The sequence below is a fragment of the Aquila chrysaetos genome, chromosome 22 (genome assembly GCF_900496995.4).
Source record: "Aquila chrysaetos chrysaetos chromosome 22, bAquChr1.4, whole genome shotgun sequence".
In the NCBI taxonomy this organism is placed as follows: Eukaryota; Metazoa; Chordata; class Aves; order Accipitriformes; family Accipitridae; genus Aquila; species Aquila chrysaetos.
Window position 1 is genome coordinate 10,034,502 of NC_044025.1, and position 12,866 is coordinate 10,047,367.

The following is a 12,866-nucleotide window of genomic DNA, read 5'->3' on the forward strand; positions in this document are numbered from 1 at the left end:
ACTACATGCACGTGGCTCTGGACCCACTCGCTAAGCCCTGCCGAGGGGCAGAAGCTGTTTGCTTTGCTGTGGGTGCCAGGCTAAGACAGTCTCTCTGCCTGTGCCTGGCGCTCGCCACAGCAAGCTTGTGCTGGCTCAGCACATGGCACAAACCCATGTTTCCCTCCTTGCCTCCTGCTCCAGGTCCTTCAACGCTGCCTGGAAGTATCAGTCCCTGCCAGTATCTACAGTCCCAGGTATTGCCTTTATTGCTTGAGCATCCTAATGAACCATGGGGGTAGCTGCTAGTGCACCTTTGGCAAGCTTCAGTGCTTGGTCCAGGACAAGGCACTAAGGAAGCTGCGGGTGCTGTTTCCTATTCCCCAGTCACATATCTGCCACGTGTTACCGTGGGAGCCTGGATTTGCTTGATTTGGCCATCTGAAATGGCCAGTATCTGGCTTTTCCCAGGACTACAGGAGGCGCAGAGGTTGCAGGGCTTGGTACCAGCAGCTGAGAGCAAGGTAAAGCACTGCCTGGCTTGGGCAGCACTGCTCTGACCCCTCACCAGCCTCCCGGCATTCTGGAACAAGTGTCCAAAGCAAATTTACACAGTGGTGTAAATACCCATTCCCTGGACATTGTGTTTCTCCAAGGGCATTGCACTGCCTGAACTACAAGGAAGGGGAAGCATTCATAGCTTCTCTGCAAAGAGCAAGGAGATGAAGATGCTCAGATGGCAGGTAAATAGGTGGGAAACGATGGGAGGTGAGTCTGGGAGGTTTGGACCACAGGGAACAGAGAAAATATCAAAGAGAACTGCACTTTTTTAGATGGCTGAGATGTTGCCAACACCCCCTTGCCCAGACCGGTGTGAGTGCCTGTGTGCAGCGGGTGTATGTGAGAGAGAGAGAGAAGCTCAAGAATAACAGCTCATTAACATTTCCTGCTCTCCAGGCTAAAGGCTATTACCTTGAGCAGCCTCACAGACACAGCTCTGCTCTCACAGGCATCCTGAACCCCTCCCCTGCCAAACCACAGCTGCCATTCCTGTGTGATTGAGGGGAAATGAGCCCTTTCCTTTCCCTTGCCTTCAAACAAGGGTGAGAGGCCTTGGCTGATGCAAAAAATAAACGTGAACCATGACTAGGACAAAGGCAAGTCACTGGGCCAGCTGCTATTGTAAACAGTGCCTTTTCTCCCCTCCCCAGGCACCAGGCTTTCCTGGAGATCCCCTCCATTCCCTGGCAGCCTGGCCCTTCTCCCTACATCTGGCTTCCCTGCCTTCTTTTGGGTGTCACTTTCCAAAAAGCTCACAGCTGGGCTGATACGCAGAGCAGTGCTGTCCAGTATCTGTGTGAGAGGAAGAGGATGAAGGCAGCAGAGAAAGGGAACCGGAGTCACTATTCACTCCTGGGAGCTGTGGGGATTTGAAGCATTGCTCTGGTGCCCCTCCACCTGCCACCACAGCCTTTCCTGGACATAGAATCATAGAATCATAGAATCATAGAATCATTTAGGTTGGAAAAGACCTTCAAGATCGAGTCCATTAACCATGCCCACTAAACCATGTCCTGAAGTACCCCGTCCACTCGCTTTTTGAATATCTCCAGGGATGGTGACTCAACCACTTCCCTGGGTAGCCCATTCCAATGTTTAACAACCCTCTCAGTAAAGAAATTTTTCCTAATATCTCCCTTGCCTCAACTTGAGGCCATTTCCTCTTGTCCTAACTTGAGGCCATTTCCTCTCGTCCTAAACATCCCTTCTCCAGGCCCAGGAGCAAAGCCCGTCCCGGGAGGCATACGCTGAGCTGCTCAGCTCACTGGTAGCCCATTCGCACTGGGCTTTGGAGCAGATAATGTTCCTGCTCTGACCCATCTTCCTCACAAGCAGCAGAAGAGGAGGAAGGAATGGTACACGGAGAGAGATGCTGGCCTGAAATCAAGCGCTAGCAAGATGGAATGTCCTTAGTGGGGAGATGCTTTGCAGCTCTCCTTTAGGATGGAGGATCCCTTGGTCAGCTCTCCGGTGGTGCTTCAGTGGGGGAAAGATGCAGCGCAAGTCACTTCCAGAAGGCTGCAGGCAGCTGCCCTCAGTGTCACCCTGTGTCTGGGTGTTGGTGTCTGCCTAGGAGAGGCAGCATGGTGAATGACAGGGGACAGGGCTGCAGGTGACCACCTCATCACCCTGGGCTTCTTGTAGTGAGAGAAGTCGGCTGATCTCAGTCCACAGTGGCCTGTAGATGCGGAGATGAGCCAACCCTCAACTCACTTAGGAATGTGGCACGCAGCCAGCCTTGTCCCTTTCTCTTTTAAGAAGCATTAATTAGGCTGGACTTACTTGGCTAAGGGACACCTTGAGTCAAGACATGTCCGGTGTAACTGTTTACGCATTGTTTCTCATGCAATTAGACTGCAGTAAATTATAATCATTATCAGCTTCTGACACTGAGATTGTGTAAACATTTAAATTACCCTTCTGGACCTCAAAAGGCTCATCCAGCGAGGCTCGGGCAGCTCCTCTGCCCCCACTGAGCCCAGAACCTTGTGCCCTTGCCCCTGGGGAGCAGCTGGCAGTTCCTGATGGCAGGAGGTGGGCTGGGGGAGCTCTGCGTCCCTGCCTGGCCTCCCACCGGGTGCACCTTTGAGGTGTTTAGCAACTCAAAGCCTCACCCCGGGAGCGAGCAAGGGCCAGCCTCAGTGAACTGTAACGTGTGCTGGGATGCATGCTGTAATTTATGCCTATTTGTGTGCTTATATTGATAGAGATGGGCTTTGTTATGGCTATGAAAGTGGCAGGGACTGAACTGCAGCCCAAAAAAAGGTACAGCTGCTTCAGGCGATGTCCTTCAGGCTGGCAGGCTCCGATCTGCTGCGGACATGGCACATGCAGACTGTGCATCACGCTGTGACTGATCCATGGTGTTTCCCTGCTGCAGGGTAGAGTTTTCAAAGGTCTTGAAAGCAGGTGGTGCTCCAACAACCGCTGGATTACAGCCTCAGCTATTTCCCCTATTGTACCTTTTAAAATCCCAAATCTTTCCTCATTACTCAAGTTTTTAATCAACATTAATTCTGAAAGTTATCATTCTGGGGTCCCCAGGACACTAACACGTTCTCCTATTGGCCCTAGATCTCCCGGTTTAGCCTTTTAGAAAGACATCCAGTCCCAATTTTCAAAGCCTGCAAGTAGTAGTGAATCACTCCATCCCTGTGCCTGCTGTCCTGCTATTTCTTACCCTGCTTCCTATTCCAAATTTGTCTAATTTCAATTTCCAGGCTCTGGATCTGCCTGTGTCTTCTGCTACTCAGTTGAAACCCTTATCATCACAAAGCTTTTTCTAAGCTGGCATTTATAGTCTGTAATCAAGTTACCCATCTGTCTTCTCTTTTTCCGAGAAAATAGATTGAGTTTCTTTAATCTGTTACCGCAAGTCCAGGTTGCCAGACCCTTTTTCTTTTCTTGTGTACAGAGTGCACCTTGGCAAGAGTTGTAAGTATCATATATGAGCCGAGGGAGCTTTTTAAGGGGAGGAGAGAGAACTTCTCTCCAAAACTGGCTGAATTTTGCAGTTCAGATTGGCATCGCACTCACCGGTTTTGATATTGCTCCCATATATTAAGAAATGTGTTTAATGTTCAGTTCCACTGGTTAATAAACATGACCCTTTTCTGGCTGCTTTTAGTTAGGCAAGATGATTGTTTATACTGCAAAATTCAGGCCCTGTCCTGAAGCTTTTACAAGCTCATGTAAGACAAGGTACAAGGGATGCCATGTACAATGGCAGATGAAAAAGCACCAGGGGAAGCGACAAGAGGAACACCTGGGCACAAATGCCTGCTTCGTGCTTACAAAGATGGCTAAAGCCACTTCATATTTTTAGAAGAACAAAGTGCTGACACGAGGGAAGCATCAGCCACGGGCACATGCAGACAGCCAAGGAGCAACGCAAGTCTGGGTACAGTAGGTGCATCTGAGCGTGCAACTGTGGCTGCGTGGGAGCCCAGCGCTGGGAGCCAGCCCGGGTCTCTCCTGGGGCAGGCAGCCGGAGCCTCCCTCAGCTGCTCTTTCTGGGCAGGAGTGTTGCTCGGTGTGCTGGGAAGAGCTGGCTGAGGATGTCGGGCTGGGGGTACGGAGGTGGCAGCAGAGGAGGAATGGGATATGGAGGGAGAATTGCTGATGGGGATGTGCATGGGGGTGGTTTCGGTGGGTGAAGGACAGTCCGTACACCGGTTTCTTGGCTCTTGTTCTGTGACAGATTGGCCGCGCCAGGCTTGTAGGGCTGCAATCGCAGCTCCCAGGGACGTGCCACGAGTAGCCACAAACTCGTTATCGTTGCTCAGTGACCTGTGAACAAGCCTGGCCATGACTGTACTTCCCGCCCCCGCAGATTCATCAGCTCTCGGCAGTTTGAGATGGCCAAAGAAGTGATGAAAGAGATTGTAAACCCAATCTGGGAAGTTCGAGTCTGCAGGAGGTTTCCCACAGCCCCCCAGTCAGTCCGTCTGCTGGTGGAGCAGTGCTGGCGCGTAACCACCTCTGCCTGGAGCTGCCTCTCCCCCGCCGTGCCGGACAGGGGCTGCGGGAACAGCACGAGAGGCACTGGGGCATTGGCTTACTTGGTTCATCGTGAAACAAAACATTCAGACAGGCAGGTCCTGGGGTAGCCCTCTGTCTGCTTAATTTCTCCTCTTCCACAAGATCAATATAGAAAGCTTCACTCTGAAGAGGCTATTCTGCATTTTCTGCATTTTTTTTTAGGGTGCAGGCAGGCTTTCATGGGAAGGCTAGGGTCTGCACCCAGTGGGTTGGCCCAGAGCATGAGTTTGTGAGGGACAGCGTCTAAAACTCAGAGGCTGCCCGAGAAAAACACGAGCCGGGGCCGGCGGGTGGAAAGGCTGCACGTGGCCAGGCAGAAAGGGGTTACCACGGCAAGGAGCACCGGCTGCTCCGGAGCAGGGCTGTGCTGGGCCACCCTGGAGCTCTTCCAGAGAGAAGACCAAGCTGGAGCCTGTAGAAATCACTGCCACCCGCCAGAGCTGCTTTACATACAGGCAAACATCAGCTGAATGTGTTAATTCAGTTTTACTAAGACAATAATTGCATGTTTATAAAAAAAACCCCAGATTTTTAAAAATGACTGATATTCAGTGACTGCCCAGGAGACATGGATTGATTTCCTGCTCGTCAGCCAATCTTTAATTATCAGTATGCATCATTGTATTTAGTTTCATAAACAAAAGGCAATGAAAAACAAAGAGATTAACATTAGATACCTATAACTTAATTTACTTGTAATAGCTTTATTAGCTCAAAGCCTGGAACGTTCCAAGGGAGTTTTACCTCACATCCTCAAGATACACGCGCTCATGATAACTCTACGGCAGCTTTAAAAAAGTGGGTGTCACGCTGCCTTGAACAGAGGCAGACTCCCAGAGAAGCCAGCGATCTTCTCCCACCCCTCCTGCGGATGTCTTGCAGCGGCAGGCACTCGGGGAGGCAGGAGCACCCTGGGGTTAAACAGCTTTGAGTCTCTTCCGAGGCCTGTGGTGTTCTCACTTTAAAAGTGCTCGTATTTCAATGTATATTAGCGCGTTAGCTCTGAAAGCTTGCCCCACGCCTGCTGCTCTGCAGGGCGCCCGAGGGGAATGCCACGCTGAAGCACTCGGTGGCCCTGTCATTTCTTGTGCATGTCACGGCTTCATCATATGTCTCGTTAGTTAATTAGAGGACAGAAAAACAAGCGGCAGAAGTCAGAGAAGCCCCACAAAACATGTGTGAAAATGTCAAATGAGCTCAGAAAGCAAAGCCCAAGGTGCTGCCCTTTGTGAAAGCCGCACTTTGGGCATCTTGTTCCTGTCGTTCAGGATGAACAGGGAGCACAGGCGGATGCTTGTGCCATGCCGGGACAGCTCTATTAGTGGAAGAAGACACTTAGCACAGCACCTCGCTGCTGCGCCGTGCCCAGAGGGCACCTCCTGTCCACGGGTGACCATCAGCAGCGTGCCACGGCCCCAGCTTTCAGCAGGGACCCTCCTGACCGCAGAGAGGGCCCAGAGGGAACATCTCCCGAGACTGTCCTGTGCTGGCACACCCTGGCTGCCCGGGGGGCTATCCTCCAGCCTTCGAGGGTGATTTCCAGCATTACGCTATTTTTACGGCACTGGAGCTGGGTTACTGCCCTGGGGAAGCTGAGATGCCCGTTAGTCATGCGGTCGGTGATGACTGCTCTGCTTCTGTTTTGCCGTGGGCCCTCTCTGCCGCCCTGATCTCTTCTATTAATTTATTTACCGAACAAATGGCATTTCCTCAGCTCTGCAGTGATGCACACTCAGCCCCACACCACAACCAGCCAGGGAAGCACCAACTCTTCGTCCCACCAGCATTGGAGAAGGACCTGAGGGGGTCCTCAGCTGCTGCCCAAGAGGCAGAGCAGGCAGTGCTGAATTTCCCTCTGCCCAAACGGATTTGAAAAGTGAAAGAACTTGCTGTAGAAGGTCTACCGGTGCTTTCTTCCTGCAGCCCATGCCACGGGCAGCGTGTACGTCGGTGCTGCTCTAGGCTCGCGGGGGACAAGGGAAGGCGGGAATAAGTCCTCCATTGCAAAATGCATACAGTGCTTTCTGGAATTTGCTTTGCCATGTGGCCTGCAATATTGATTTTTAAAACCCCTCTGCTGGTTATTTAGTTCTGAAATCGAGCAATGTGCCTGTGAGCTCTAAATTTTAGGGAGTAGATTGTACCTGACTAATTTTATGGTCTGCACTGCCTTTTATCTTGGCTTGCTATTAATTTAACAGCAAATCTCTGTATTTGTCAGTTTTGATTCCTGGGGTACCATATAATTTCGTTTGTAAATTGATTTGTGCTTTCTGATACTTCAGTAAACCCATTTGGTACAAACACAGCTCTTCATTTCCCTGCGAGTACGTGGTGAACAAGCAGAAGCTGAGCACAAAAATAGACATTTATTTAACCAACAAGTATAACGAGGCGAGGGCAGCAGGAACGCAGTGGTCAGACCAGCAGTCTGCTGACAGCCTCTAAACAAGGTGCAGGTTACAGTGCAAACTAACCAGCAGTTTTATCTTCAGGCAGGACATACTGAATGCAATATCCTACTTATTTGCTGTCTGCACTGTGCAGGTGAGAAGTTTTGGGGACCCCCAGCTTCCTTTGTATGCATTGCCCAAGATGCCCTGGTGTTTCCCAGCCCTGGCACCTCTCTGGGTGTTCAACACGCTGGAGAGGGCAAGAGTGGGTGGTTGATCAGGGACCAAGGGAAACCAAGCCAAAACTGGGAGTTTGTCGCTCCTCTCTGGGAGGTCACCTAGGCTCCCTGCCTCCTTCTCCCCACTGCATGTGTCCCTATTGTCTATGCTTATTCTCTCCATTCCCTTCTCACACCTGATTTCTTACCAGCCCCACCAGCTGTGGATTGAGACCCCAGGTGCCACTGCCAGTGTGGCAGAAGAGAAAAGGCATGGTTCATTTTCATTTCTTTTTTGCAAACAACTTTTCCTCTGGGTTATCCTGCACAATGCCAAGGCCACAGCATGGAGAGTTCGTCATTCTCACCCTGCCCACATTTCTCATGGGGAGATGGGCTGCAGGTTGAGGCTTAGCCAGATGGCTGTTTGGCCACTGCGGCATGTTCAGTGCACAAATGGCTCTTGAAAGCCTGCAGTAACTAGTAATTAAATTAATTTGATAGCTGACGTCCCAGCTCTAGGTGGTGGGTGATTCATAACAGGGCTCTCGTTAGCAGCATTGGCTCAGAAACCTTTTTCAGGCTGGGCACCATGTGAAACATTGATGAACACAGAGGAGAGACAGAGCATTCTCCACCAGGAGAGGGGCTCTGCCCAGGGCCATGCCTACAGGCTGGGGTACCTGCCCAGCATCCTGGCAGGAGAAGGGGATGGAGTGGAGCACCATGTGATGGACAGATCTCCGGCTGAATCTCTGGGCCAGAACCGTTGCCCAGTGGGAGACAGCCAGTGCCCATCGCGGGAGCCAGGGAACCCCAGGCAGCATGGACCAGCTGCTGCAAAGCTGGGGGCACTGGGGCTGACCACCCTGGTGTGCCAACACACCACCACCTTCCTGGGAAAGACCAGGAGGAGGTGGACAACCATTCTGGAGGCTTTTAGCACCAAAGGCATTGTCATTCACATGCATTTCTCTTCTACACCACCCATGCAAAGGAACTTGCAAGAAGACCATCGGGTTTTGCTGACTGCATTGCTAAGGACTTTGGTGTATGGGATGCTACATATAGCCTACATGAGCAGGGCCTGCAGGAAAAGCAGGGCGTCAGCCTAACCAGAGGACAGAGGGCTAGGAGAAAACATGCCAAAAGCTGTGAAGATGGGGGGGACCTGGGGAAATGCCCTGATATGTGAGACTACACTGTATCCATGCAGTAAGGTAGGCAGAGGAAAGGAAAAGTTGCAGAATATCTAACTACAGGCAATGGAAACCACCTCTATAAGCTTCTTTTTAGTGTGCTAAATTGATAGACCTCCTTTTGTTTCTGTAAAGTGAGTCTTTAACACCTCCCTCGACAATCAGCAAAATGCAGTTTTTGTAAATGTTCTCCTTTTGTCACTTCTTTTCTTTTATAAACCCAGAAGCCAGTATAGAGGCACACACTTTGATTACTCTATTAACTTTCTCTTTGAAGTTGTACGTTTTATTTCTTTTTCCCCCCAGTTAATGAAGCTTACTTGTATGATTGCAGATTGTGAGATTAGAGAGCTAGAAAAGTTTTATTTCAAATAGCTGCCAATTGTCATTTAGACTTTTGTTATTTTTTTGTCCTCCCAAATCAACACTGCTCAACTATTTCAGATTGGAGAAAAGCCATCAAAATATTCTATTTTCACAAAAGATACATGATTAGACCACTAGTTCCAAGTCACCAATCAATTTTATGGTAACAATTTGTCCAAAGCCACTTTCTTTTTCATTTCTGATACTTTTTTTCAGGAACAGAAACACCAGGAAGTGCTAGCTAAACTCAAACTTGACTTGTATTGTAACACACTGGTTAATTTTGGGGGGGTAAGGTATTTGGAAAAATGTAGATAAAGATTTTGAAAACCAGTATAAAAAGTGAGCCCACTTCAATCCTCAGAAATAAACCAACAAATGAAATTGCCCAAGCTGAGCCAAGTTAATGATGTTGAGTAAGATTTATTTATTTATTTATTTATTTTACTCTTTTCATCAGGCAACATGTTTTTTTTTGGTTTGGTTTGGTTTTTTTCCCCAAGTCTGAAATGCTGAGGGGAAGGAACTGTGCAGAGAAAAGGAAATCAAAGAAATCAGGGCAGAAAACAGTTGGCTCCAGTCCCTGTGTACTGCGAGGCAGTAGGGTAATGCCACAGCCATGCACTGTATTAGAGAGGAAAGGGATCTGGGACGATGGTGGAAAACTCTTGGAAGTCATCAGCAGCTCTGAACTGCTCACATCAGAAACACGGTACCCGGCGCAGCCGTGGCTGCTGGTACCCATATCTGTGGGGTGCAGGCAGGGACCGCTGCCAGTTGGGCAGAAAACAGCCTCCCACATATTTTCAGTGCATTTTATCTCCCTTTTGGTTATCCCATAGCTGAACCTTCTCCCACCAGTGCAACAACACCCCCATGGATGGCAGGCGATGCTTCCTCAGCCCAGGGAGAGATGGCAAAGATACCTGTTGTGGTCTGCCACGGGGGTCATGGCTTGGGTGCTGGGTGCCTCCGGAGAGCGCTGAGCCACGCTTTCCTTCCAGTAGCACCAAGGTGAGCTCTTGATCTCGGCGGTCACCCACATCTGCCCTCTGTTGAGGCACCTCTTTGTCTACCTACATGTATTTCCAAAAAACATTCACAAAAGGTGCCCCGTGGGAAGGAGGAGCTGGCAGGCTGCGGCATGGCAGTAACAACAGCCGTTCCCCTGCAAAGCCCACGTGGGAATGGGAGGGCTCTTCTGCTCCCCCCATTAACACCCTTTGAATTAGACACTGAAGCTGTAAGGCATGGTGAAGCCGAAGAGAATTTGAACAGAGAAGGAAGCTTAAGTGGCTGCTCTAACAAAATGGCTCATTTTTCTTTGAAATTAATTGGCTGAATCCTGACAAAACCTGTTATTAAAAGAGCACCCTCACCTTTTTAATCATCTGAGCTGTTTGTAAAGCGCTCCCAGAAACTGAAAATCATACCCTCTCCTCGAGCTCTTTTGCTCATTTCCATCTGGGGGAAATGAATTCGTGAGACTCCATTAAAAAATTATTGGCACCTCAGAGCCAAAGGCAACAGGTCTCTCAAAATGTCCAAGTAAAACCTGCTCTAATGAATAACCACTGTCAAATGTCCAGGCGAAAAGGAAAAATAGGACAGCAAACAAAACTAAACAAAAACTTAAGCAGTTGCCTGTTAAGCGGGGACTGCAATTATGAGTTCTGTGATTCACACACCAGCACCCACCCACCACCGCTCTCTGCCAAATGATTCAAGGCAGATAGCATCACTCTAATGCCCTGGGACTTTCCTTTTGTCAGTGAAAAGATAGGGCTGAAGGCAGTTGGGATACTTTATACCTACAAATGCAACTTATTGCGAGAGTAAACTTGTTATCTTGCTCATTGCACAGTCCCGCCAGGACAAGTCAGCAGGTCAAGGTCCACCTCGAGTTATCTCCCTGCCACCACGGGGTGGGCAGCAGGCCCAGGTAAGGTAACTGCCTGATCTTGGGAGCTGAGCCTGCAGAGGGATAGGGAAAGCATCATTTGGTCCTGGATGGTGGTGTGATGTGATGTCTGTTGTCAGCTAGAGTAGCAGTGGGTAGAGGAACGGAAAACAATCTATGTGTTGGGCTCTCCTACACAACAGCGCAGCCTGGGTCTCCATTTGGCAGAGAACAGCCTCCTACGTATTTTTTGGTGCACTTTTTCTCCCTGCATTCAGTTGGCAGGCTGTGGGGACCCTTCCCCATTGGGCCATGTCCTCTGTCACCTCCCCCATGTAAGGGCCATGGCGGGAGTGGGCTTTACAGCCTTTGGGCTGCATCAATATTCATCTCTTTGTAAACATAAACTGCCCCTGCTGCTCTGAGTTGCTTCAGATTATTCATATCGATTCAGCACTGTTAATGATTAAATACAATGTTCTTCAATGTCTGCATTTAACAGGAAAGCTTGATTGGATTTACCGTTTTGAGGTTGGGTGGGTTGTTTTCAGTTACGTGGCTGGTCTTTTTTTTTTTTTTTTTCCTTGTGGAACATTGTGTCATTTTGCAAATGAAGAATTACCCTCTTGCCTTTTAATAAAAACTTCCATCTCTGAAGGATTCGCATCCTTCTGCTTAATCAGACAACTGATACATTGCATGCCTCACCGTCATCTCTAGGCTCCTCTCCCCGAGAGCCTTCACAAGCAGAGCAGCTCCTGCAGGTCCAGCAGGCTGAGCTGACCATGCCCAGAAGCCACAGGCGGGAGAGCAGGGGACAGAACAGGTCCCAGCAAAGGCAGATGATTGCAAAGTACCTATCTGTGGATGGCATCCCTAGGGCTCCCTCGGGTAGGGAGAATAACAGCTACAAAATCTGGTGCTTGTCCTGGAGAGAACTTCATGCCTTTACAGAGGAAGTCAGAAGACAAAACACAGAATGAGGTGATTTAGTTGATGTTCCCAATATCCTCTTGGCAGTGCTGGGAAGAAATCCCCAAAACCCCAGTGCAATGCACTGTGCAGTTTTGCCTTCCAATAGTTCACCAGGAGTCTGTCCATCCAAACATTGTCCATCCATCATGGAGTCCCAGCCTCTGTAGGAAACGTCCAGACTTAAATCTGAAGGAGGAACACATTTGGATGTAGGACCAGCAGGATACAATCACTGCGCATATCTGGGGCAATAGCTATAGGTGAACTGGGGCACAGTTTTACTGAGAGCTGTCATTGTATTTATTTCTCATCTTGTCTTTAAGTGAGACAGCACATGAGGGCTCAACCACACAAGTTGAGAAAGGAAAAACAAGGAGAGAACACAAAGTGAAATTGCTGAGTTGCTACTAGTTAGTGACAGTTTAAAAAGAAGATGTGAAATCAAAGATTCAGGAAAAAAAGCCATGACCTGACAAAGCACAGAAATGCTCCGAGAAGCAGCAGAGGGAAGACAGACTGCAGCTCAGCCAGATCGCTGCATCGCAGGCAGCAGCAGAGACCTGCATTTCCTAGGGCTGCCCGATCAGGAGGGATTGGCGGTGTGCCCGCGTTGGGATGGGGACACACCGCACGCTTGCCCCAGCCCAAAGCTACGTGCATTAGCAGCGAGATGATTGCTGTGTACGCGTGGGCATGGGCATGTTTCTGCTCTTAAGTCTCTGTGCCTGATAGAAGACGGACAAATAAAAGTGACCCAGAAGTCCAGGGTTACATCTGGTTAGACTCAATGAGATGAAATCCATTTCGGGATCTCTAATGGCCCTCACTCGGCGGTGTTGCACTGGTGCCAGGATATTAAGGGCACCTGTCAGGGCTATTTTAGGAAACAGAGGCCTCCTGCCTGGTGCCCCCCTCCCCTCTAGCACTGAGCTCACATCGTGTCAAATGAGGTCTGCTGGAGCAGGGCACACAGAAAATTGTGGTTTTAGTGAAAAGCCTGGGTGAGAAAGTGGCTTTCTAAGCTCTCTTGTCACACACAGCTCCACCTTGGACCCTGTGGGTTTATTTTTGGCATCCTCTGCGCAACTTCCACCTGCAGGTTTCGGACCCAGCTACACACCTCGAGTTTTGCCCATCCCCAGGGACAGGGAGAGGGTTAGGGCTTCTCCTGGAGGACTGCCTTGCAAAGCTGAGCTGTTATCTTCTCCCATGGGGAGAGCCAGCCAGGGTGAGA

At 49.7% G+C, this 12,866-nt stretch overlaps 1 long non-coding RNA gene across 1 annotated transcript; it reads left to right on the forward strand.

Annotated features, from left to right (window-relative positions):
* Positions 1-659: 659 nt before the first annotated feature.
* On the forward strand, positions 660-6,889 carry LOC115334264. Its single transcript, XR_003921075.1, has 2 exons — positions 660-722; positions 4,373-6,889. It is a non-coding gene; the product is annotated as an uncharacterized LOC115334264 (long non-coding RNA).
* The last annotated feature ends 5,977 nt before the right edge of the window (positions 6,890-12,866 follow it).